Source organism: Mytilus galloprovincialis, chromosome 1 (assembly GCF_965363235.1).
Source record: "Mytilus galloprovincialis chromosome 1, xbMytGall1.hap1.1, whole genome shotgun sequence".
In the NCBI taxonomy this organism is placed as follows: Eukaryota; Metazoa; Mollusca; class Bivalvia; order Mytilida; family Mytilidae; genus Mytilus; species Mytilus galloprovincialis.
Window position 1 is genome coordinate 29239735 of NC_134838.1, and position 27098 is coordinate 29266832.

General features: G+C 36.9%; 2 protein-coding genes across 5 annotated transcripts in view; one reads left to right on the top strand and one right to left on the bottom strand.

The window, feature by feature from the left end:
* The window catches only part of LOC143071140 (uncharacterized), a 433270-nt gene that overhangs the window by 302059 nt on the left and 104113 nt on the right, over positions 1-27098 (bottom strand). Inside the window, exon 10 of one of the 4 annotated variants that reach the window (XM_076245311.1) lies at positions 25628-26657. The exons of the other annotated variants lie outside the window; for them this stretch is intronic. The gene's annotated coding sequence lies outside the window, so the exon portion shown is untranslated. Of the gene's footprint in view, positions 1-25627; positions 26658-27098 lie in introns of those variants that run through there. 4 annotated transcript variants of the gene reach the window in all.
* The window catches only part of LOC143071129 (uncharacterized), a 350370-nt gene that overhangs the window by 146909 nt on the left and 176363 nt on the right, over positions 1-27098 (top strand). The gene's annotated exons all lie outside the window — the stretch shown is intronic.

Below are 27098 nucleotides of genomic sequence, written 5' to 3' on the forward strand. Positions count from 1 at the left end.
TGAACCTATATAAAAAACAATAAACTAAGCCGTAAAACACACTGTTTTTTTCTGAAGTAGACCACAGCTACACAGCTTCCCTTTGTGCCTATTGCGGTGAATTATTTGACGTCAATATTTTTTTTATTAATTTTTCTGTTAGGTGATGGGGTAGGGTGTCCGACATCAATTTTGCACTTTCTTTCAAAAAAAGAAACTAAGCCGAAGAACATCCTGTGTTTTTCTCAAGTAAACCGCAGCTACCCGACCTTCCTTTGCACCTAGTGCGGACAAAAGTATTGCCGTACAATATGTATTATTAACTTTTCTGTAAGGTAGCGGGGTTGGGTGTCTGTTCCTAAATTTGGACCTACGTTCCAAAAAAAACTGTGCGGAAGAACACCTTGGGTTTCTTCTCCAGTACACCTCAGCTACCCAGCTTCCCTTGCACCTAGTGCAGACACAAGTATTGCCGTAGAACATTTTTTATTAACTTTTCTGTAAGTGTAAGGTAGACTGTAAGGTAATAAGACTGACGGACTAAATCTTTGAACCTACATAAAAAACAATAAACTAAGCCGTAAAACACACTGTGTTTTTTTCTGAAGTAGACCACAGCTACACAGCTTCCATTTGTGCCTATTGCACACAATTATTTGACGTCAATATTTTTTTTATTGATTTTTCTGTTAGGTGATGGGGTAGGGTGTCCGACATCAATTTTTCACTTTCTTTCAAAAAAATAAACTAAGCCGAAGAACATCCTGTGTTTTTCTCAAGTAAACCGCAGCTACCCGACCTTCCTTTGCACCTAGTGCGGACAAAAGTATTGCCGTACAATATTTATTATTAACTTTTCTGTAAGGTAGCGGGGTTGGGTGTCTGTTCATAAATTTGGACCTACGTTCCAAAAAAACTGTGCGGAAGAACACCTTGGGTTTCTTCTCCGGTACACCTCAGCTACCCAGCTTCCCTTGCACCTAGTGCAGACACAAGTATTGCCGTAGAACATTTTTTACTAACTTTTATGTAAGTGTAAGGTAGACTGTAAGGTATTAAGACTGACGGATTAAATCTTTGAACCTACATAAAAAACAATAAACTAAGCCGTAAAACACACTGTGTTTTTTTCTGAAGTAGACCACAGCTACACAGCTTCCATTTGTGCCTATTGCGCACAATTATTTGACGTCAATATTTTTTTTTATTAATTTTTCTGTTAGGTGATGGGGTAGGGTGTCCGACATCAATTTTGCACTTTCTTTCAAAAAAAGAAACTAAGGCGAAGAACACCCTGTGTTTATTCTCAAGCAAACCACAGTTACCCGACCTTCCTTTGCACCTAGTGCGGTCAAAAGTATTGCCGTACAATATTTTTTATTAACTTTTCTGTAAGGTAGCGGGGTTGGGTGTCTGTTCCTAAATTTGGACCTACGTTCCAAAAAAACTGTGCGGAAGAACACCTTGGGTTTCTTCTCCAGTACACCTCAGCTACCCAGCTTCCCTTGCACCTAGTGCAAACACAAGTATTGCCGTAGAACATTTTTTATTAACTTTTATGTAAGTGTAAGGTAGACTGTAAGGTAATAAGACTGACGGATTAAATCTTTTAACCTACATAAAAAACAATAAACTAAGCCGTAAAACACACTGTGTTTTTTTTTTCTGAAGTAGACCACAGCTACACAGCTTCCATTTGTGCCTATTGCGCACAATTATTTGACGTCAATATTTTTTTTATTAATTTTTCTGTTAGGTGATGGGGTAGGGTGTCCGACATCAATTTTGCACTTTCTTTCAAAAAAAGAAACTAAGCCGAAGAACACCCTGTGTTTCTTCTCATGCAAACCACAGTTACCCGACCTTCCTTTGCACCTAATGCGGTCAAAAGTATTGCCGTACAATATTTTTTATTAACTTTTCTGTAAGGTAGCGGGGTTGGGTGTCTGTTCCTAAATTTGGACCTACGTTCCAAAAAAAAAAAAACTGTGCAGAAGAACACCTTCGGTTTCTTCTCCAGTACACCTCAGCTACCCAGCTTCCCTTTGCACCTAGTGCAGACACAAGTATTGACGTAGAACATTTTTTATTAACTTTTCTGTAAGTGTAAGGTAGACTGTAAGGTAATAAGACTGACGGATTAAATCTTTGAACCTACATAAAAAACAATAAACTAAGCCGTAAAACACACTGTGTTTTTTTCTGAAGTAGACCACAGCTACACAGCTTCCATTTGTGCCTATTGCACACAATTATTTGACGTCAATATTTTTTTTATTGATTTTTCTGTTAGGTGATGGGGTAGGGTGTCCGACATCAATTTTTCACTTTCTTTCAAAAAAATAAACTAAGCCGAAGAACATCCTGTGTTTTTCTCAAGTAAACCGCAGCTACCCGACCTTCCTTTGCACCTAGTGCGGACAAAAGTATTGCCGTACAATATTTATTATTAACTTTTCTGTAAGGTAGCGGGGTTGGGTGTCTGTTCATAAATTTGGACCTACGTTCCAAAAAAACTGTGCGGAAGAACACCTTGGGTTTCTTCTCCGGTACACCTCAGCTACCCAGCTTCCCTTGCACCTAGTGCAGACACAAGTATTGCCGTAGAACATTTTTTATTAACTTTTATGTAAGTGTAAGGTAGACTGTAAGGTATTAAGACTGACGGATTAAATCTTTGAACCTACATAAAAAACAATAAACTAAGCCGTAAAACACACTGTGTTTTTTTCTGAAGTAGACCACAGCTACACAGCTTCCATTTGTGCCTATTGCGCACAATTATTTGACGTCAATATTTTTTTTTATTAATTTTTCTGTTAGGTGATGGGGTAGGGTGTCCGACATCAATTTTGCACTTTCTTTCAAAAAAAGAAACTAAGGCGAAGAACACCCTGTGTTTATTCTCAAGCAAACCACAGTTACCCGACCTTCCTTTGCACCTAGTGCGGTCAAAAGTATTGCCGTACAATATTTTTTATTAACTTTTCTGTAAGGTAGCGGGGTTGGGTGTCTGTTCCTAAATTTGGACCTACGTTCCAAAAAAAAAAACTGTGCCGAAGAACATCTTGGGTTTCTTCTCCAGTACACCTCAGCTACCCAGCTTCCCTTTGCACCTAGTGCAGACACAAGTATTGACGTAGAACATTTTTTATTAACTTTTCTGTAAGTGTAAGGTAGACTGTAAGGTAATAAGACTGACGGACTAAATCTTTGAACCTACATAAAAAACAATAAACTAAGCTGTAAAACACACTGTTTTTTTTCTGAAGCAGACCACAGCTACACAGCTTCCCTTTGTGCCTATTGCACACAATTATTTGACGTCAATATTTTTTTTATTAATTTTTCTGTTAGGTGAAGGGGTAGGGTGTCCGACATCAATTTTGCACTTTCTTTCAAAAAAATAAACTAAGCCGAAGAACATCCTGTGTTTTTCTCAAGTAAACCGCAGCTACCCGACCTTCCTTTGCACCTAGTGCGGACAAAAGTATTGCCGTACAATATTTTGTATTAACTTTTCTGTAAGGTAGCGGGGTTGGGTGTCTGTTCCTAAATTTGGACCTACGTTCCAAAAAATCTGTGCGGAAGAACACCTTGGGTTTCTTCTCCAGTACACCTCAGCTACCCAGCTTCCCTTTAAACCTAGTGCAGACACAAGTATTGACGTAGAACATTTTTTATTAACTTTTCTGTAAGTGTAAGGTAGACTGTAAGGTAATAAAACTGACGGACTAAATCTTTGAACCTACATAAAAAACAATAAACTAAGCCGTAAAACACACTGTGTTTTTTTTTCTGAAGTAGACCACAGCTACACAGCTTCCATTTGTGCCTATTGCGGACAATTATTTGACGTCAATATTTTTTTTATTAATTTTTCTGTTAGGTGATGGGGTAGGGTGTCCGACATCAATTTTGCACTTTCTTTCAAAAAAATAAACTAAGCCGAAGAACACCCTGTGTTTATTCTCAAGTACACCACAGTTACCCGACCTTCCTTTGCACCTAGTGCGGACAAAAGTATTGCCGTACAATATTTTTTATTAACTTTTCTGTAAGGTAGCGGGGTTGGGTGTCTGTTCCTAAATTTGGACCTACGTTCCAAAAAAAACTGTGCGGAAGAACACCTTGGGTTTCTTCTCCAGTACACCTCAGCTACCCAGCTTCCCTTTGCACCTAGTGCAGACACAAGTATTGCCGTAGAACATTTTTTATTAACTTTTCTGTAAGTGTAAGGTAGACTGTAAGGTAATAAGACTGACGTACTAAATCTTTGAACCTACATAAAAAACAATAAACTAAGCCGTAAAACACACTGTGTTTTTTCTGAAGTAGACCACAGCTACACAGCTTCCCTTTGTGCCTATTGCGGTTAATTATTTGACGTCAATATTTTTTTTATTAATTTTTCTGTTAGGTGATGGGGTAGGGTGTCCGACATCAATTTTGCACTTTCTTTCAAAAAAATAAACTAAGCCGAAGAACATCCTGTGTTTTTCTCAAGTAAACCGCAGCTACCCGACCTTCCTTTGCACCTAGTGCGGACAAAAGTATTGCCGTACAATATTTTTTATTAACTTTTCTGTAAGGTAGCGGGGTTGGGTGTCTGTTCCTAAATTTGGACCTACGTTCCAAAAAAACTGTGCGGAAGAACAGCTTGGGTTTCTTCTCCAGTACACCTCAGCTACCCAGCTTCCCTTGCACCTAGTGCAGACACAAGTATTGCCGTAGAACATTTTTTATTAACTTTTCTGTAAGTGTAAGGTAGACTGTAAGGTAATAAGACTGACGGATTACATCTTTGAACCTACATAAAAAACAATAAACTAAGCCGTAAAACACACTGTGTTTTTTTCTGAAGTAGACCACAGCTACGCAGCTTCCATTTGTGCCTATTGCACACAATTATTTGACGTCAATATTTTTTTTATTAATTTTTCTGTTAGGTGATGGGGTAGGGTGTCCGACATCAATTTTGCACTTTCTTTCAAAAAAAGAAACTAAGCCGAAGAACACCCTGTGTTTATTCTCAAGTAAACCACAGTTACCCGACCTTCTTTTGCACCTAGTGCGGACAAAAGTATTGCCGTACAATATTTTTTATTAACTTTTCTGTAAGGTAGCGGGGTTGGGTGTCTGTTCCTAAATTTGGACCTACGTTCCAAAAAAAAAAAAAAACTGTGCGGAAGAACACCTTAGGTTTCTTCTCCAGTACACCTCAGCTACCCAGCTTCCCTTGCACCTAGTGCAGACACAAGTATTGCCGTAGAACATTTTTTATTAACTTTTATGTAAGTGTAAGGTAGACTGTAAGGTAATAAGACTGACGGATTAAATCTTTGAACCTACATAAAAAAAAATAAACTAAGCCGTAAAACACACTGTGTTTTTTTCTGAAGTAGACCACAGCTACACAGCTTCCATTTGTGCCTATTGCGGACAATTATTTGACGTCAATATTTTTTTTATTAATTTTTCTGTTAGGTGATGGGGTAGGGTGTCCGACATCAATTTTGCACTTTCTTTCAAAAAAAGAAACTAAGCCGAAAAACACCCTGTGTTCATTCTCAAGCAAACCACAGTTACCCGACCTTCCTTTGCACCTAGTGCGGTCAAAAGTATTGCCGTACAATATTTTTTATTAACTTTTCTGTAAGGTAGCGGGGTTGGGTGTCTGTTCCTAAATTTGGACCTACGTTCCAAAAAAACTGTGCGGAAGAACACCTAGGGTTTCTTCTCCAGTACACCTCAGCTACCCAGCTTCCCTTTGCACCTAGTGCAGACACAAGTATTGACGTAGAACATTTTTTATTAACTTTTCTGTAAGTGTAAGGTAGACTGTAAGGTAATAAGACTGACGGACTAAATCTTTGAACCTACATAAAAAAACAATAAACTAAGCCGTAAAACACACTGTGTTTTTTTTTTCTGAAGTAGACCACAGCTACACAGCTTCCATTTGTGCCTATTGCGGACAATTATTTGACGTCAATATTTTTTTTATTAATTTTTCTGTTAGGTGATGGGGTAGGGTGTCCGACATCAATTTTGCACTTTCTTTCAAAAAAATAAACTAAACCGAAGAACACCCTGTCTTTATTATCAAGTACACCACAGTTACCCGACCTTCCTTTGCACCTAGTGCGGACAAAAGTATTGCCGTACAATATTTTTTATTAACTTTTCTGTAAGGTAGCGGGGTTGGGTGTCTGTTCCTAAATTTGGACCTACGTTCCAAAAAAAAAAACTGTGCCGAAGAACACCTTGGGTTTCTTCTCCAGTACACCTCAGCTACCCAGCTTCCCTTTGCACCTAGTGCAGACACAAGTATTGACGTAGAACATTTTTTATTAACTTTTCTGTAAGTGTAAGGTAGACTGTAAGGTAATAAGACTGACGGACTAAATCTTTGAACCTACATAAAAAGCAATAAACTAAGCCGTAAAACACACTGTTTTTTTCTGAAGTAGACCACAGCTACACAGCTTCCCTTTGTGCCTATTGCGGACAATTATTTGACGTCAATATTTTTTTTATTAATTTTTCTGTTAGGTGATGGGGTAGGGTGTCCGACATCAATTTTGCACTTTCTTTCAAAAAAATAAACTAAGCCGAAGAACATCCTGTGTTTTTCTCAAGTAAACCGCAGCTACCCGACCTTCCTTTGCACCTAGTGCGGACAAAAGTATTGCCGTACAATATTTTTTATTAACTTTTCTGTAAGGTAGCGGGGTTGGGTGTCTGTTCCTAAATTTGGACCTACGTTCCAAAAAAACTGTGCGGAAGAACACCTTGGGTTTCTTCTCCAGTACACCTCAGCTACCCAGCTTCCCTTTGCACCTAGTGCAGACACAAGTATTGCCGTAGAACATTTTTTATTAACTTTTCTGTAAGTGTAAGGTAGACTGTAAGGTAATAAGACTGACGGACTAAATCTTTGAACCTACATAAAAAACAATAAACTAAGCCGTAAAACACACTGTGTTTTTTTTCTGAAGTAGACCACAGCTACACAGCTTCCATTTGTGCCTATTGCGGACAATTATTTGACGTCAATATTTTTTTTATTACTTTTTCTGTTAGGTGATGGGGTAGGGTGTCCGACATCAATTTTGCACTTTCTTTCAAAAAAATTAAACTAAGCCGAAGAACACCCTGTGTTTATTCTCAAGTAAACCGCAGTTACTCGACCTTCCTTTGCACCTAGTGCGGACAAAAGAATTGCCGTACAATATTTTTTATTAACTTTTCTGTAAGGTAGCGGGGTTGGGTGTCTGTTCCTAAATTTGGACCTACGTTCCAAAAAAAAAAAAAACTGTGCCGAAGAACACCTTTGGTTTCTTCTCCAGTACACCTCAGCTACCCAGCTTCCCTTTGCACCTAGTGCAGACACAAGTATTGCCGTAGAACATTTTTTATTAACTTTTCTGTAAGTGTAAGATAGACTGTAAGGTAATAAGACTGACGTACTAAATCTTTGAACCTATATAAAAAACAATAAACTAAGCCGTAAAACACACTGTTTTTTTCTGAAGTAGACCACAGCTACACAGCTTCCCTTTGTGCCTATTGCGGTGAATTATTTGACGTCAATATTTTTTTATTAATTTTTCTGTCAGGTGATGGGGTAGGGTGTCCGACATCAATTTTGCACTTTCTTTCAAAAAAAGAAACTAAGCCGAAGAACATCCTGTGTTTTTCTCAAGTAAACCGCAGCTACCCGACCTTCCTTTGCACCTAGTGCGGACAAAAGTATTGCCGTACAATATTTATTATTAACTTTTCTGTAAGGTAGCGGGGTTGGGTGTCTGTTCCTAAATTTGGACCTACGTTCCAAAAAAAAAAAAAAACTGTGCGGAAGAACACCTTAGGTTTCTTCTCCAGTACACCTCAGCTACCCAGCTTCCCTTGCACCTAGTGCAGACACAAGTATTGCCGTAGAACATTTTTTATTAACTTTTATGTAAGTGTAAGGTAGACTGTAAGGTAATAAGACTGACGGATTAAATCTTTGAACTTACATAAAAAACAATAAACTAAGCCGTAAAACACACTGTGTTTTTTTCTGAAGTAGACCACAGCTACACAGCTTCCATTTGTGCCTATTGCGCACAATTATTTGACGTCAATATTTTTTTTATTAATTTTTCTGTTAGGTGATGGGGTAGGGTGTCCGACATCAATTTTGCACTTTCTTTCAAAAAAAGAAACTAAGCCGAAGAACACCCTGTGTTTATTCTTAAGGAAACCACAGTTACCCGACCTTCCTTTGCACCTAGTGCGGTCAAAAGTATTGCCGTACAATATTTTTTATTAACTTTTCTGTAAGGTAGCGGGGTTGGGTGTCTGTTCCTAAATTTGGACTTACGTTCCAAAAAAAAAAACTGTGCCGAAGAACACCTTGGGTTTCTTCTCCAGTACACCTCAGCTACCCAGCTTCCCTTTGCACCTAGTGCAGACACAAGTATTGACGTAGAACATTTTTTATTAACTTTTCTGTAAGTGTAAGGTAGACTGTAAGGTAATAAGACTGACGGACTAAATCTTTGAACCTACATAAAAAACAATTAACTAAGCCGTAAAACACACTGTTTTTTTTTCTGAAGTAGACCACAGCTACACAGCTTCCCTTTGTGCCTATTGCGGACAATTATTTGACGTCAATATTTTTTTTATTAATTTTTCTGTTAGGTGATGGGGTAGGGTGTCCGACATCAATTTTGCACTTTCTTTCAAAAAAATAAACTAAGCCGAAGAACATCCTGTGTTTTTCTCAAGTAAACTGCAGCTACCCGACCTTCCTTTGCACCTAGTGCGGACAAAAGTATTGCCGTACAATATTTTTTATTAACTTTTCTGTAAGGTAGCGGGGTTGGGTGTCTGTTCCTAAATTTGGACCTACGTTCCAAAAAAACTGTGCGGAAGAACACCTTAGGTTTCTTCTCCAGTACACCTCAGCTACCCAGCTTCCCTTGCACCTAGTGCAGACACAAGTATTGCCGTAGAACATTTTTTATTAACTTTTATGTAAGTGTAAGGTAGACTGTAAGGTAATAAGACTGACGGATTAAATCTTTGAACCTACATAAAAAAAAATAAACTAAGCCGTAAAACACACTGTGTTTTTTTTTCTGAAGTAGACCACAGCTACACAGCTTCCATTTGTGCCTATTGCGGACAATTATTTGACGTCAATATTTTTTTTATTAATTTTTCTGTTAGGTGATGGGGTAGGGTGTCCGACATCAATTTTGCACTTTCTTTCAAAAAAAGAAACTAAGCCGAAGAACACCCTGTGTTCATTCTCAAGCAAACCACAGTTACCCGACCTTCCTTTGCACCTAGTGCGGTCAAAAGTATTGCCGTACAATATTTTTTATTAACTTTTCTGTAAGGTAGCGGGGTTGGGTGTCTGTTCCTAAATTTGGACCTACGTTCCAAAAAAACTGTGCGGAAGAACACCTTGGGTTTCTTCTCCAGTACACCTCAGCTACCCAGCTTCCCTTTGCACCTAGTGCAGACACAAGTATTGCCGTAGAACATTTTTTATTAACTTTTCTGTAAGTGTAAGATAGACTGTAAGGTAATAAGACTGACGTACTAAATCTTTGAACCTATATAAAAAACAATAAACTAAGCCGTAAAACACACTGTTTTTTTCTGAAGTAGACCACAGCTACACAGCTTCCCTTTGTGCCTATTGCGGTGAATTATTTGACGTCAATATTTTTTTATTAATTTTTCTGTTAGGTGATGGGGTAGGGTGTCCGACATCAATTTTGCACTTTCTTTCAAAAAAAGAAACTAAGCCGAAGAACATCCTGTGTTTTTCTCAAGTAAACCGCAGCTACCCGACCTTCCTTTGCACCTAGTGCGGACAAAAGTATTGCCGTACAATATTTATTATTAACTTTTCTGTAAGGTAGCGGGGTTGGGTGTCTGTTCCTAAATTTGGACCTACGTTCCAAAAAAAAAAAAAACTGTGCGGAAGAACACCTTAGGTTTCTTCTCCAGTACACCTCAGCTACCCAGCTTCCCTTGCACCTAGTGCAGACACAAGTATTGCCGTAGAACATTTTTTATTAACTTTTATGTAAGTGTAAGGTAGACTGTAAGGTAATAAGACTGACGGATTAAATCTTTGAACTTACATAAAAAACAATAAACTAAGCCGTAAAACACACTGTGTTTTTTTCTGAAGTAGACCACAGCTACACAGCTTCCATTTGTGCCTATTGCGCACAATTATTTGACGTCAATATTTTTTTTATTAATTTTTCTGTTAGGTGATGGGGTAGGGTGTCCGACATCAATTTTGCACTTTCTTTCAAAAAAAGAAACTAAGCCGAAGAACACCCTGTGTTTATTCTTAAGCAAACCACAGTTACCCGACCTTCCTTTGCACCTAGTGCTGTCAAAAGTATTGCCGTACAATATTTTTTATTAACTTTTCTGTAAGGTAGCGGGGTTGGGTGTCTGTTCCTAAATTTGGACTTACGTTCCAAAAAAAAAAACTGTGCCGAAGAACACCTTGGGTTTCTTCTCCAGTACACCTCAGCTACCCAGCTTCCCTTTGCACCTAGTGCAGACACAAGTATTGACGTAGAACATTTTTTATTAACTTTTCTGTAAGTGTAAGGTAGACTGTAAGGTAATAAGACTGACGGACTAAATCTTTGAACCTACATAAAAAACAATTAACTAAGCCGTAAAACACACTGTTTTTTTTCTGAAGTAGACCACAGCTACACAGCTTCCCTTTGTGCCTATTGCGGACAATTATTTGACGTCAATATTTTTTTTATTAATTTTTCTGTTAGGTGATGGGGTAGGGTGTCCGACATCAATTTTGCACTTTCTTTCAAAAAAATAAACTAAGCCGAAGAACATCCTGTGTTTTTCTCAAGTAAACTGCAGCTACCCGACCTTCCTTTGCACCTAGTGCGGACAAAAGTATTGCCGTACAATATTTTTTATTAACTTTTCTGTAAGGTAGCGGGGTTGGGTGTCTGTTCCTAAATTTGGACCTACGTTCCAAAAAAACTGTGCGGAAGAACACCTTAGGTTTCTTCTCCAGTACACCTCAGCTACCCAGCTTCCCTTGCACCTAGTGCAGACACAAGTATTGCCGTAGAACATTTTTTATTAACTTTTATGTAAGTGTAAGGTAGACTGTAAGGTAATAAGACTGACGGATTAAATCTTTGAACCTACATAAAAAAAAAATAAACTAAGCCGTAAAACACACTGTGTTTTTTTTTCTGAAGTAGACCACAGCTACACAGCTTCCATTTGTGCCTATTGCGGACAATTATTTGACGTCAATATTTTTTTTATTAATTTTTCTGTTAGGTGATGGGGTAGGGTGTCCGACATCAATTTTGCACTTTCTTTCAAAAAAAGAAACTAAGCCGAAGAACACCCTGTGTTCATTCTCAAGCAAACCACAGTTACCCGACCTTCCTTTGCACCTAGTGCGGTCAAAAGTATTGCCGTACAATATTTTTTATTAACTTTTCTGTAAGGTAGCGGGGTTGGGTGTCTGTTCCTAAATTTGGACCTACGTTCCAAAAAAACTGTGCGGAAGAACACCTTGGGTTTCTTCTCCAGTACACCTCAGCTACCCAGCTTCCCTTTGCACCTAGTGCAGACACAAGTATTGACGTAGAACATTTTTTATTAACTTTTCTGTAAGTGTAAGGTAGACTGTAAGGTAATAAGACTGACGGACTAAATATTTGAACCTACATAAAAAACAATAAACTAAGCCGTAAAACACACTGTGTTTTTTTTCTGAAGTAGACCACAGCTACACAGCTTCCATTTGTGCCTATTGCGGACAATTATTTGACGTCAATATTTTTTTTATTAATTTTTCTGTTAGGTGATGGGGTAGGGTGTCCGACATCAATTTTGCACTTTCTTTCAAAAAAATAAACTAAGCCGAAGAACACCCTGTCTTTATTCTCAAGTACACCACAGTTACCCGACCTTCCTTTGCACCTAGTGCGGACAAAAGTATTGCCGTACAATATTTTTTATTAACTTTTCTGTAAGGTAGCGGGGTTGGGTGTCTGTTCCTAAATTTGGACCTACGTTCCAAAAAAGCTGTGCGGAATAACACCTTGGGTTTCTTCTCCAGTACACCTCAGCTACCCAGCTTCCCTTGCACCTAGTGCAGACACAAGTATTGCCGTAGAACATATTTTATTAACTTTTCTGTAAGTGTAAGGTAGACTGTAAGGTAATAAGACTGACGGACTAAATCTTTGAACCTACATAAAAAAAAATAAACTAAGCCGTAAAACACACTGTGTTTTTTTGTGAAGTAGACCACAGCTACACAGCTTCCATTTGTGCCTATTGCGGACAATTATTTGACGTCAATATTTTTTTTATTAATTTTTCTGTTAGGTGATGGGGTAGGGTGTCCGACATCAATTTTGCACTTTCTTTCAAAAAAAGAAACTAAGCCGAAGAACACCCTGTGTTTATTCTCAAGTAAACCACAGTTACCCGACCTTCCTCTGCAACTAGTGCGGACAAAAGTATTGCCGTACAATATTTTTTATTAACTTTTCTGTAAGGTAGCGGGGTTGGGTGTCTGTTCCTAAATTTGGACGTACGTTCCAAAAAAACAAACTGTGCCGAAGAACACCTTGGGTTTCTTCTCCAGTACACCTCAGCTACCCAGCTTCCCTTTGCACCTAGTGCACACACAAGTATTGACGTAGAACATTTTTTATTAACTTTTCTGTAAGTGTAAGGTAGACTGTAAGGTAATAAGACTGACGGACTAAATCTTTGAACCTACATAAAAAACAATAAACTAAGCCGTAAAACACACTGTTTTTTTTCTGAAGTAGACCACAGCTACACAGCTTCCATTTGTGCCTATTGCGGACAATTATTTGACGTCAACATTTTTTTTTATTAATTTTTCTGTTAGGTGATGGGGTAGGGTGTCCGACATCAATTTTGCACTTTCTTTCAAAAAAATAAACTAAACCGAAGAACACCCTGTGTTTATTCTCAAGTACACCACAGTTACCCGACCTTCCTTTGCACCTAGTGCGGACAAAAGTATTGCCGTACAATATTTTTTATTAACTTTTCTGTAAGGTAGCGGGGTTGGGTGTCTGTTCCTAAATTTGGACCTACGTTCAAAAAAAAACTGTGCGGAATAACACCTTGGGTTTCTTCCCCAGTACACCTCAGCTACCCAGCTTCCCTTGCACCTAGTGCAGACACAAGTATTGCCGTAGAACATATTTTATTAACTTTTCTGTAAGTGTAAGGTAGACTGTAAGGTAATAAGACTGACGGACTAAATCTTTGAACCTACATAAAAAAACATAAACTAAGCCGTAAAACACACTGTGTTTTTTTCTGAAGTAGACCACAGCTACACAGCTTCCATTTGTGCCTATTGCGGACAATTATTTGACGTCAATATTTTTTTTATTAATTTTTCTGTTAGGTGATGGGGTAGGGTGTCCGACATCAATTTTGCACTTTCTTTCAAAAAAAGAAACTAAGCCGAAGAACACCCTGTGTTTATTCTCAAGTAAACCACAGTTACCCGACCTTCCTTTGCACCTAGTGCGGACAAAAGTATTGCCGTACAATATTTTTTATTAACTTTTCTGTAAGGTAGCGGGATTGGGTGTCTGTTCCTCAATTTGGACCTACGTTCCAAAAAAAACTGTGCTGAAGAACACCTTGGGTTTCTTCTCCAGTACACATCAGCTACCCAGCTTCCCTTTGCACCTAGTGCAGACACAAGTATTGACGTAGAACATTTTTTATTAACTTTTCTGTAAGTGTAAGGTAGACTGTAAGGTAATAAGACTGACGGACTAAATCTTTGAACCTACATAAAAAACAATAAACTAAGCCGTAAAACACACTGTGTTTTTTCTGGAGTAGACCACAGCTACACAGCTTCCATTTGTGCCTATTGCGGTTAATTATTTGACGTCAATATTTTTTTTATTAATTTTTCTGTTAGGTGATGGGGTAGGGTGTCCGACATCAATTTTGCACTTTCTTTCAAAAAAATAAACTAAGCCGAAGAACATCCTGTGTTTTTCTCAAGTAAACCGCAGCTACCCGACCTTCCTTTGCACCTAGTGCGGACAAAAGTATTGCCGTACAATATTTTTTATTAACTTTTCTGTAAGGTAGCGGGGTTGGGTGTCTGTTCCTAAATTTGGACCTACGTTCCAAAAAAACTGTGCCGAAGAACACCTTGGGTTTCTTCTCCAGTACACCTCAGCTACCCAGCTTCCCTTTGCACCTAGTGCAGACACAAGTTTTGCCGTAGAACATTTTTTATTAACTTTTCTGTAAGTGTAAGGTAGACTGTAAGGTAATAAGACTGACGGATTAAATCTTTGAACCTACATAAAAAACAATAAACTAAGCCGTAAAACACACTGTGTTTTTTTCTGAAGTAGACCACAGCTACACAGCTTCCATTTGTGCCTATTGCGGACAATTATTTGACGTCAATATTTTTTTTATTAATTTTTCTGTTAGGTAATGGGGTAGGGGTCCGAAATCAATTTTCACTTTCTTTCAAAAAAATAAACTAAGCCGAAGAACACCCTGTGTTTATTCTCAAGTACACCACAGTTACCCGACCTTCCTTTGCACCTAGTGCGGACAAAAGTATTGCCGTACAATATTTTTTATTAACTTTTCTGTAAGGTAACGGGGTTGGGTGTCTGTTCCTAAATTTGGACCTACGTTCCAAAAAAAACTATGCCGAAGAACACCTTGGGTTTCTTCTCCAGTACACCTCAACTACCCAGCTTCCCTTTGCACCTAGTGCACACACAAGTATTGCCGTAGAACACTTTTTATTAACTTTTCTGTAAGTGTAAGATAGACTGTAAGGTAATAAGACTGACGGACTAAATCTTTGAACCTACATAAAAAACAATAAACTAAGCCGTAAAACACACTGTGTTTTTTCTGAAGTAGACCACAGCTACACAGCTTCCCTTTGTGCCTATTGCAGTTAATTATTTGACGTCAATATTTTTTTTATTAATTTTTCTGTTAGGTGATGGGGTAGGGTGTCCGACATCAATTTTGCACTTTCTTTCAAAAAATTAAACTAAGCCGAAGAACATCCTGTGTTTTTCTCAAGTAAACCGCAGCTACCCGACCTTCCTTTGCACCTAGTGCGGACAAAAGTATTGCCGTACAATATTTTTTATTAACTTTTCTGTAAGGTAGCGGGGTTGGGTGTCTGTTCCTAAATTTGGACCTACGTTCCAAAAAAAAAAACTGTGCCGAAGAACACCTTGGGTTTCTTCTCCAGTACACCTCAGCTACCCAGCTTCCCTTTGCACCTAGTGCAGACACAAGTATTGCCGTAGAACATTTTTTATTAACTTTTCTGTAAGTGTAAGGTAGACTGTAAGGTAATAAGACTGACGGACTAAATCTTTGAACCTACATAAAAAACAATAAACTAAGCCGTAAAACACACTGTGTTTTTTCTGAAGTAGACCACAGCTACACAGCTTCCCTTTGTGCCTATTGCGGTGAATTATTTGACGTCAATATTTTTTTTATTAATTTTTCTGTTAGGTGATGGGGTAGGGTGTCCGACATCAATTTTGCACTTTCTTTCAAAAAAATAAACTAAGCCGAAGAACATCCTGTGTTTTTCTCAAGTAAACCGCAGCTACCCGACCTTCCTTTGCACCTAGTGCAGACAAAAGTATTGCCGTACAATATTTTTTATTAACTTTTCTGTAAGGTAGCGGGGTTGGGTGTCTGTTCCTAAATTTGGACCTACGTTCCAAAAAAACTGTGCCGAAGAACACCTTGGGTTTCTTCTCCAGTACACCTCAGCTACCCAGCTTCCCTTTGCACCTAGTGCAGACACAAGTATTGCCGTAGAACATTTTTTATTAACTTTTCTGTAAGTGTAATGTAGACTGTAAGGTAATAAGACTGACGGACTAAATCTTTGAACCTACATAAAAAACAATAAACTAAGCCGTAAAACACACTGTGTTTTTTTCTGAAGTAGACCACAGCTACACAGCTTCCATTTGTGCCTATTGCGGACAATTATTTGACGTCAATATTTTTTTTATTAGTTTTTCTGTTAGGTGATGGGGTAGGGTGTCCGACATCAATTTTGCACTTTCTTTCAAAAAAAATAAACTAAGCCGAAGAACACCCTGTGTTTATTCTCAAGTACACCACAGTTACCCGACCTTCCTTTGCACCTAGTGCGGACAAAAGTATTGCCGTACAATATTTTTTATTAACTTTTCTGTAAGGTAGCGGGGTTGGGTATCTGTTCCTAAATTTGGACCTACTTTCCAAAAAAAAACTGTGCCGAAGAACACCTTGGGTTTCTTCTCCAGTACACCTCAGCTACCCAGCTTCCCTTTGCACCTAGTGCAGACACAAGTATTGCCGTAGAACATTTTTTATTAACTTGTCTGTAAGTGTAAGGTAGACTGTAAGGTAATAAGACTGACGGACTAAATCTCTGAACCTACATAAAAAACAATAAACTAAGCCGTAAAACACACTGTGTTTTTTTCTGAAGTAGACCACAGCTACACAGCTTCCATTTGTGCCTATTGCGGACAATTATTTGACGTCAATATTTTTTTTATTAATTTTTCTGTTAGGTGATGGGGTAGGGTGTCCGACATCAATTTTGCACTTTCTTTCAAAAAAATAAACTAAGCCGAAGAACACCCTGTGTTTATTCTCAAGTACACCACAGTTACCCGACCTTCCTTTGCACCTAGTGCGGACAAAAGTATTGCCGTACAATATTTTTTATTAACTTTTCTGTAAGGTAACGGGGTTGGGTGTCTGTTCCTAAATTTGGACCTACGTTCCAAAAAAAAACTGTGCCGAAGAACACCTTGGGTTTCTTCTCCAGTACACCTCAGCTACCCAGCTTCCCTTTGCACCTAGTGCACACACAAGTATTGCCGTAGAACATTTTTTATTAACTTTTCTGTAAGTGTAAGATAGACTGTAAGGTAATAAGACTGACGGACTAAATCTTTGAACCTACATAAAAAACAATAAACTAAGCCGTAAAACACACTGTGTTTTTTCTGAAGTAGACCACAGCTACACAGCTTCTATTTGTGCCTATTGCGGACAATTATTTGACGTCAATATTTTTTTTATTAATTTTTCTGTTAGGTGATGGGGTAGGGTGTCCGACATCAATTTTGCACTTTCTTTCAAAAAAATAAACTAAGCCGAAGAACACCCTGTGTTTATTCTCAAGTAAACCACAGTTACCCGACCTTCCTTTGCACCTAGTGCGGACAAAAGTATTGCCGTACAATATTTTTTATTAACTTTTCTGTAAGGTAGCGGGGTTGGGTGTCTGTTCCTAAATTTGGACCTACGTTCCAAAAAAAAAAAAAACTGTGCCGAAGAACACCTTGGGTTTCTTCTCCAGTACACCTCAGCTACCCAGCTTCCCTTTGCACCTAGTGCAGACACAAGTATTGCCGTAGAACATTTTTTATTAACTTTTCTGTAAGTGTAAGGTAGACTGTAAGGTAATAAGACTGACGCACTAAATCTTTGAACCTACATAAAAAACAATAAACTAAGCCGTAAAACACACTGTTTTTTTCTGAAGTAGACCATAGCTACACAGCTTCCCTTTGTGCCTATTGGGGACAATTATTTGACGTCAATATTTTTTTTATTAATTTTTCTGTTAGGTGATGGGGTAGGGTGTCCGACATCAATTTTGCACTTTCTTTCAAAAAAATAAACTAAGCCGAAGAACACCCTGTGTTTATTCTCAAGTAAACCACAGTTAACCGACCTTCCTTTGCACCTAGTGCGGACAAAAGTATTGCCGTACAATATTTTTTATTAACTTTTCTGTAAGGTAGCGGGGTTGGGTGTCTGTTCCTAAATTTGGACCTACGTTCAAAAAAAAAACTGTGCCGAAGAACACCTTGGGTTTCTTCTCCAGTACACCTCAGCTACCCAGCTTCCCTTTGCACCTAGTGCAGACACAAGTATTGCCGTAGAACATTTTTTATTAACTTTTCTGTAAGTGTAAGGTAGACTGTAAGGTAATAAGACAGACGGACTAAATCTTTGAACCTACATAAAAAACAATAAACTAAGCCGTAAAACACACTGTGTTTTTTCTGAAGTAGACCACAGCTACACAGCTTCCCTTTGTGCCTATTGCGGTTAATTATTTGACGTCAATATTTTTTTATTAATTTTTCTGTTAGGTGATGGGGTAGGGTGTCCGACATCAATTTTGCACTTTCTTTCAAAAAAATAAACTAAGCCGAAGAACACCCTGTGTTTATTCTCAAGTAAACCACAGTTACCCGACCTTCCTTTGCACCTAGTGCGGACAAAAGTATTGCCGTACAATATTTTTTATTAACTTTTCTGTAAGGTAGCGGGGTTGGGTGTCTGTTCCTAAATTTGGACCTACGTTAAAAATCTGTGCCGAAGAACACCTTGGGTTTCTTCTCCAGTATACCCCAGCTACCCAGCTTCCCTTTGCACCTAGTGCAGACACAAGTATTGCCGTAGAACATTTTCTAATAACTTTTCTTCATGGAAGACTTTAAGGTGAGAAGACTGTCAGACTCAATCCTTGAACCTACATGAAAAACAATAAACTAAGCCGAAGAACACACTGTGTTTTTTCTGAAGTAGACCACAGCTACCCAGCTCCCCTTTGCGCCTATTGTGGACAATGATTTGACAAAGAACCTTTTTTATTATTTTTTTTTCTGTAAAGTAATAGGGTAGTGTGTCCGGCCCCAACTTTGCACTTTCTTTCAAAAATATAAACGAAGCCGAAGAACACCCTGTGTGTTTTCTCAAGTAATCCATAGCAACCCGACCTTTCTTTGCACCTAGTGCAGACAGAAGTATTGCCGTACAATATTTTTCATATGAATTTTTCTGTAAGGTACCGGGGTTGGGTGTCTGAAAGGGCCAAGTGAGCTTTTCTCATTACTTGGCGTCCGGCGTCCGTCGTCGTCCGTCGTCCTTAGCTTTTACAAAAATCTTCTCCTCTGAAACTACTGGGCCAAATTGAACCAAACTTGGCCACAATCATCATTGGGGTATCTAGTTTAACAAATGTGTGGCGTAACCCGGTGAACCAACCAAAATGGCCGCCACGGCTGAAAATAGAACATAGGGGTAAAATGCAGTTTTTGGCTTATAACTCAAAAACCAAAGCATTTAGAGGAAATCTGACATGGGGTAAACATGTTTATCAGGTCAATATCCATCTGCCCTGAAATTTTGAGATGAATTGGTCAACCCGTTGTTGGATTGCTGCTCATGAATTGGTAATTTTGAGGAAATTTTGCTTTTATTGGTTATTATCTTGAATATTATTATAGATAGAGATAAACTGTAAACAGCAATAATGTTCAGCAAAGTTAGATTTACAAAAAAATTACACGACCGAAATGGTCAGTTGATCTCTTTAGGAGTTATTGCCCTTTATAGTCAATTTTTAACCATTTTTCATAAATCCAAGTAATCTTTTGGAAAAATCTTCTCCTCTGAAACTACTGGGCCAAATTGAACCAAACTTGGCCACAATCATCATTGGGGTATCTAGTTTAAAAAAATTGTGGCGTTACCCGGTCAACCAACCAAGATGGCCGCCACGGCTAAAAATAGAACATAGGGGTAAAATGCAGTTTTTGGCTTATAACTCAAAAACCAAAACATTTAGAGGAAATATGACTGAAATAAAATGTTTATCAAGTCAAGATCTATCTGCCCTGAAATTTTCAGATGAATCGGTCAACCTGTTGTTGGGTTGCTGCCCCTGAATTGGTAATTTTGAGGAAATTTTGCTGTTTTTGGTTATTATCTTGAATTTTTTTATAGATAGAGATAAACTGTAAACAGCAATAATGTTCATCAAAGTTAGATTTACAAAAAAATTACACGACCGAAATGGTCAGTTGACCTCTTTAGGAGTTATTGCCCTTTATAGTCAATTTTAACCATTTTTCATCAATCCAAGTAATCTTTTAGAAAAAATCTTCTCCTCTGAAACTACTGGGCCAAATTAATTCAAACTTGGCCACAATCATCATTGGGGTATCTAGTTTAGAAAATTTGTGGCGTGACCCGGCCAACCAACCAAGATGGCCGCCACGGTTAAAAATAGAACATAGGGGTAAAATGCAGTTTTTGGCCTATAACTAAAAAACCAAAACAATTAGAGGAAACATGACTGGAATAAAATGTTTATCAGGTCAAGATCTATCTGCCCTGAAATTTTCAGATGAATCGGTCAACCCGTTGTTGGGTTGCTACCCCTGAATTGGTAATTTTGAGGAAATTTTGCTGTTTTTGGTTATTATCTTGAATATTATTATAGATAGAGATAAACTGTAAACAGCAATAATGTTCATCAAAGTAAGATTGACAAATAAGTCAACATTACCGAAATGGTCAGTTGACGCCTTTAGGAGTTATTGCCCTTTATAGTCAATTTTTAACCATTTTTCGTAAATCTTAGTTATCTTTTACAAAAATCTTCTCCTCTGAAACTACTTGGCCAAATTCATTCAAACTTTTCCACAATCATCTTTGGGGTATCTTTTTAGAAAAATGTGTCCGATGACCTGGCCATCCAACCAAGATGGCCACCACAGCTAAAAAGAGAACAGGGGTAAAATGTAGATATTGGCTTATAACTCTGAAACCAAATCATTTAGAGCAAAACTGACAAGGAGTTAAATTGTTAATCAAGTCAATATATATCTGCCCTGAAATATTCAAATGAATTGGACAACCAGTTGTTGGGTTGCTGCCCTCCAATTGGTAATTTTTAAAGAAATTTTGCCGTTTTTGGTTATTATCTTGAAAACGATTATAGATAGCGATAAACTAAAAACAGCGATAATGTTCAGCAAAGTAAAATCTACAAATAAGTCAACATGACCTAAATGGTCAATTGACCCCTTAAGGAGTTATTGTCCTTTATAGTCAATTTTTAACAATTTTCATTAATTTGGTAAATTTATGTAAATTTTTACCAAATATTTTTCTCTGTTACTAATAGGCAAAGTTCATTATAGATATAATTGTAAGAAGCAAGAACATTCAGTAAAGTAAGAATTTCAACCACATCACAATCACCAAAATACAATTTTGTCATGAATCCATTTGTGTCCTTCGTTTAATATGCACAAAGACCAAGGTGAGCGACACAGGCTCTTTAGAGCCTCTAATTTCCCAAGTAGACCACAGCTACCCAGCTCCCCTTTGCGCCTATTGTGGACAATGATTGACACAGAACTTATTTTTTTCTTTTTTCTGTAAGTAGTGGGGTAGGGTGTGCGGCCCCACCTTTGAACTTTCTTTTAAAAAGAATAAACTAAGCCGAAGAACACCCTGTGTTTTTTCTCAAGTAATCCATAGCAACCCGGCCTTTCTTTGGACCTAGTGCGGACAGAAGTATTGCCGTACAATATTTTTTATTAACTTTTCTGTAAGGTAACGGCGTTGTGTGTCTGACCCTAAATTTGGACCTTCGTTAAAAAACTGTGCCGAAGAACACCTTCGGTTTCTTCTCCAGTACACATCAGCTACACAGCTTCCCTTTGCACCTAGTGCAGACACAAGTATTGCCGTAGAACATTTTTTATTAACTTTTCTGTAAGTGTAAGGTAGACTGTAAGGTAATAAGACTGTCCGACTTAATCTTTCAACCTACATAATTAACAATAAACTAAGCCGTAGAACACACTGTGTTTTTTCTGAAGTAGACAACAGCTACACAGCGTCCCTTTGTGCCTATTGCGGACAAGTATTTGACGTCGACGATGTAATTAATGCATAACTATGCAGTATGAGAAAAAGAATGAAATGAAAAGTACATTTGCTTATAAACCTGAATGTGGACAATCATTACATTATGCTTCAAATGTCCTGTGTATCTCTATAACCATGTGACAAACCCACAAGTACCCATTTACGTAGTCTTGGGTGTAACTCCAAGGACTATGAACTACCAGAAGGGGTTTTAATACTGTACAGAAGTGGGATATTTTCAAAAGACTGTTCATCATGTGACATTTACATATGGATGATTTTGCAATATATTGCATGGACTTTTACATATTCAAATTAGGCCTTAAGTTGAAATGTGGAAGCGTCATGAGTATTTACTCTCTATTGATCGCACGGCCTTGAATACAAAATGAATTGCTAATTTCATTCTTAAAATGTCAGTGTTATATTAGATTTGTTATTCTCTGTTCAATGACCTTGCTCTGTTTACTTTTTCTCTAAAATTCTTCATTTAACAAAAAACGTCATACATACGTTTGCATAAAGTAAAGAAGCAAAAATACTGCACTCCAAGGAAAGTTCAAAACGAAAGTCTTTTACCTATTGGTAAAATCATAAGCTCAAATTCATCAAACGAATGAAAAACAACTGTCAAATTGTTGCAGACTGGTAACAAGTATATGACGAACAACTGAATACGAAGCCGTCAAAGAATTTCCCTTTTTACATAGGTATCATCTTTACATCGTATAAAAGAGGCAAATGATACCAAAGGGACATTCAAACTCATGAGTCGAAAATAAACTGACAACGCCATAGATTAAAACGAAAAAGACAAACAGACAAACAACTGTACACGAATCACAACATAGAAAACTTCAGACCAAGCAACATGAATTTACGACATCCTTTTCTATTTGTTTTCCACGGGGGATTTCATATGGCAAATAGATATTTCAGTATAGTTTAATTTTTCGAAGTTGATATAAATTTTTCTCCATTTAGTAATCCATAGATCGAAGAAGACGAATTAGTCAGTCCAAAAAATGTATAAATATTTATTATTAGTTCAATATATTATAAAAGTAATCCTGCTGGGGTTTAATTTATGTTTACCTGTTTAGTACGACATTACATGAAGTGGGTTCGTTTTGGCTTTCATACGAATATCTCGCTATTTGACATATTTGACTAACAATAACATATTTCAATTTCAAATTTTTATCTTATGTTGACGACAATGTGGGTAAACTTTATGTGGAAATAAAAGAAAGAAAATATATGTTATCCTCAAAAGAATGATAGTTCAAATAAGTCTAACAACTGTGTAATAGTCTCGAAAATAACCCTTTCACCACGGTACAAGTGAGATGCAAACATTTAATTAAAGTTGTTTAGTAAATTTATCACCTTGGCGAATCAGGCTGTTAGATCACGAAGGCAGGTATCCATTTCGATTGATACAAAGGGTGTAAATGTACTGTAGAGATATCTTAAATTTCAAGTTGCGGACATGTTATATGAGTTGTTAAATGCTAGTTCTTTTTTCGACAGGTTAATCTTATCATTATTCTTTAGAAGTGTAATAAAAAGTTATGTACATTTCGCTTCAAAATAAATAGTATCTTTATTAGTACGTCTATTAAGTCAAACAAAATGAATGAACACAATTATCATTCCTGTTAGCTTTATAAAATATATCACCGTGCAAAAGATCACTAAATGTCAAATTTATACAGATGAATCCCACTTCCAAAATCAGTCTCTTTTTGTGTGGAAACCTTTTATAAATTATGGTATTAATTTTACAAAGTTGTATAAATAACGAAATCTTAAATGGACATTGGTATCAAAACCAACATTGATATCAATAATAGGTGAGGCGATGTGGATCAGTTTAACATGTTTAAATTGTATATTTAGGCCAATCTGATAAAAGAAAATAAAAGACAATGTATAGTGGGCTCATATGGTTGATATGTATAATAATGTTGGCAACTGTAATGTCTCCTAAAGAAATGTATTTTGAATTATTCGAAGGTTTTCTATAATGTAGAATTGTTGTATTGGTAAGTCAATGGGATATATGTAGTGATTTTTGTGTATTTCTGGTTAGAAAAAGCTCGTTTTCATTAACAACGTAAATTTAAAAACGAGTTAACGACTTCCTCTTTTATTTGATACATTTAAACAAAGTTAATACCTATATAACCTACTTCAATTACGTTAACACGGTCAAAATGGAAATTTCTAATGTCTACCCGAGTAAATGCGCGTTTACTCTGTGTCCGTTTAGTTAGTAGTAAACGGGCGTTTACTTCAGATTTCACAAGTTTATTTTTACGTGCACTTAAAAGAAAAGGGGTGTTAACTACAGATTTCACAAGTGTATGTATTCATGCACTTGAAAGTAAACGCGCGTTTACATGTTTACTTTTCGCGTTAACTGATTGTGTACATTAAGAAATAAACTTTGTGTTCATTTGTACATTTTATTTGATTAAAACGGCTTTTATCTTAATATTATACGTATATGTGTTTCAAACCAGAACAATTCAAAAACACTTTTAATTCGAAATCTGAACTTTTATTAATTACAAAAAATCAGTCCCAATAACATGAATAACTTTACTGAATAGCAGATTTTATATATTTTTCTTTTTTTTGTACAAATGTCGAGGCGGCTAGACAGGTTATCAAACACACCGGAGAACTATTTTTATATGACGGGATATAAACATCATGGTTTACGTTGCTTCGTTCCCCATTTTTAGCAATCTCTTCCTAAATAAAACTCTATACATTCAATGTAAGGATTTTAATTGTAATTAACCTTGTTTGCCTTTGATTTACATGATTTAAGATTCTGTTTTGAAAAATGTTCAAACACAAATTGTACAGTGTGTGTATAGGGATATTATTAAGGTGCTGTATAAGTATGTACATGTGTACCATCTCGTCAATGTATACACACTTATCCATAACGATAATAAATGATAACTGGGACGTCCGAAAATATACTCGTTCTGAAAATGAATGAAACATGTGCCCCTGGACGTTACACTACAAACAAAATCAATCAACCGACATAATATATTTACAGTACACTAATCCAAGAAGAGAACTTCTCTTACTTTTTCACTCGGCTTTTCATAAAATACATGAATCAGTCATATCAGTGTTTGGTGATGCCATTAAAGAGCTTTGTTTTAAACTGGTGGTGGGTACGACAGACAGTGTTAATATCCTTTATACCAGTATCTTGAAAAATTGATTTATAGGCGTAATTATACTGGTTTGTGTCTCGATTATATTCACTGTAATTTATTCCTGCACATGCAGACAGTTGCTGATAGTAAAAGTTGTTTATCCGTGCTATATTACAAAAGTAGTGGTACTCCAGATAGTAGAGGAAATAATAAAGAAGAAGAAGAATACAAACCATCCCAAAATACTGACTTTAGTGACTGTTCATTATTTTGGATACAGAGAGGAAATGATGGCACTCTAAATTGATGTGGACAGCATTTTGTAGTCATTGTGTTCAAATATTGCTGTCATCTTTATTATACAATCCGTCCTGACATAGGAATATTACTATATTACTGATTTACGATGAAGCCATATGTTTCGGGACTGTTTCTAGATGACAATACGGTATGTTTTTTTTCACTTTTGAAGGCCGTAAGGTTGCATATAATTGCTTCAATTCACTTCATTTGAACGTTGGTGGAAAGTTGTCTCATTGGCAATCACACCATATCTCCGTATTTTGTATAGAGAAAATATTTGTTTTATGACCACACATATCGGTTATCCAATATCTAGGAGTACATCTGAGCCGCTGCTTTCAAGTCTTGTGTCAGAACAAACTTTTAGTTTAACCCCAGTGTAAAGTGCTGTCTGTTATGTTTGATGATCGCGTTAATTTGTAGCAGAACTGTGTTCTAACATTTATAGTATACATGTACAGTCTCTTATTAAAACCGTATAAATGCATAGTGATTTTATTGTTGTTACGATGACTGATGTCGGAGGAATGCGTTTTATTATATCATCAAAAACTATATTTACCTGTATTATAGCATGTATGGGGCGAATGAAATGTTTTATTTTTGGCGCAAACGAAATATAGTTTCTGGCGCAAATGAAATGCCAATTGGCGCAAAATCATAGGACCGCATGATATACGTGTCACGACAGTCAACAAGAAATAATAATAAGCAATTAACAATCTTCTTGTATTCTTTTTATTATACACTATCTGACAAATTTCTTTTATACTTCCAAGTAATCTTTTGTTTTAACGATGACAAATTCTAATCTCCCATTTTGGGTATTCAATTCTTTTTTTTTCAGTTTGTTTTAAACATTTAAGCAAGATATTAAAGATCCATATTTTTTTTATTTAGATAAAGCACATTTATATATGATATATATTATAGAATTCGTCCAAACAACAGCCCAACAATGTTATATCTGTAAATTTGTGGAAGCCTTGCACTATGCCCGAGATTCAAACTCATGCTATTGAGATATCGTGGCACCAAATCGCCTTGCACTATGCCCGACGCGCTAGACCACTCAACCACCTAGGCTCTATAAAGTTTTCGGTGGCCGTGTGTTACCTTTCCTTGACAGTTTTTATCTAGCGTCGTAACACAGTACACGATGTATTAGGCATGAAGATAGAATTGTTACAGATCAGCTGAATTATCTTTTGTAAAGGATCCTACAAATTAATGTAAGATGCAGTCACAGAAATAATTATATTATAAGTACGTCTGAACCAGTGACGACTCGACAACAATTTTGTTTTCCATCGTATCACCAGCAGTGATGTTGATACAAGGCTGAAAATACATTATGTGTATTATATAATTCGTCTAAACAACAACTCAACAATGTTAGGTCTGTAAATTTGCGGAAGTATGTATATAATGCATATTCCAAGTGTATAATACATAAAAACATGACAAACAATGTAAATACAGCATAAACCATTTAAAAGTCAATACAACCATCTGCATGCATATATCTAAATACTTTATAGAGGAAATTTATTTTCGAAACAAAAACATTGGCGACGCGTCTTCACAAAGTATGGACGATGTTGTTCTATGACCGTTACATCTTGATGATGAACGATTGAAGTAAATTCATAAAACACATTCAAAGCTAGCAAGTTGTTATTGTTTGTATTTGTGGTTGTATAGACCATTGGAAGTATGTTCTTATTACTAACGGTATTGAAGACTTGATCACTTTGATAGGCCACTAAAAAAATTAATAAA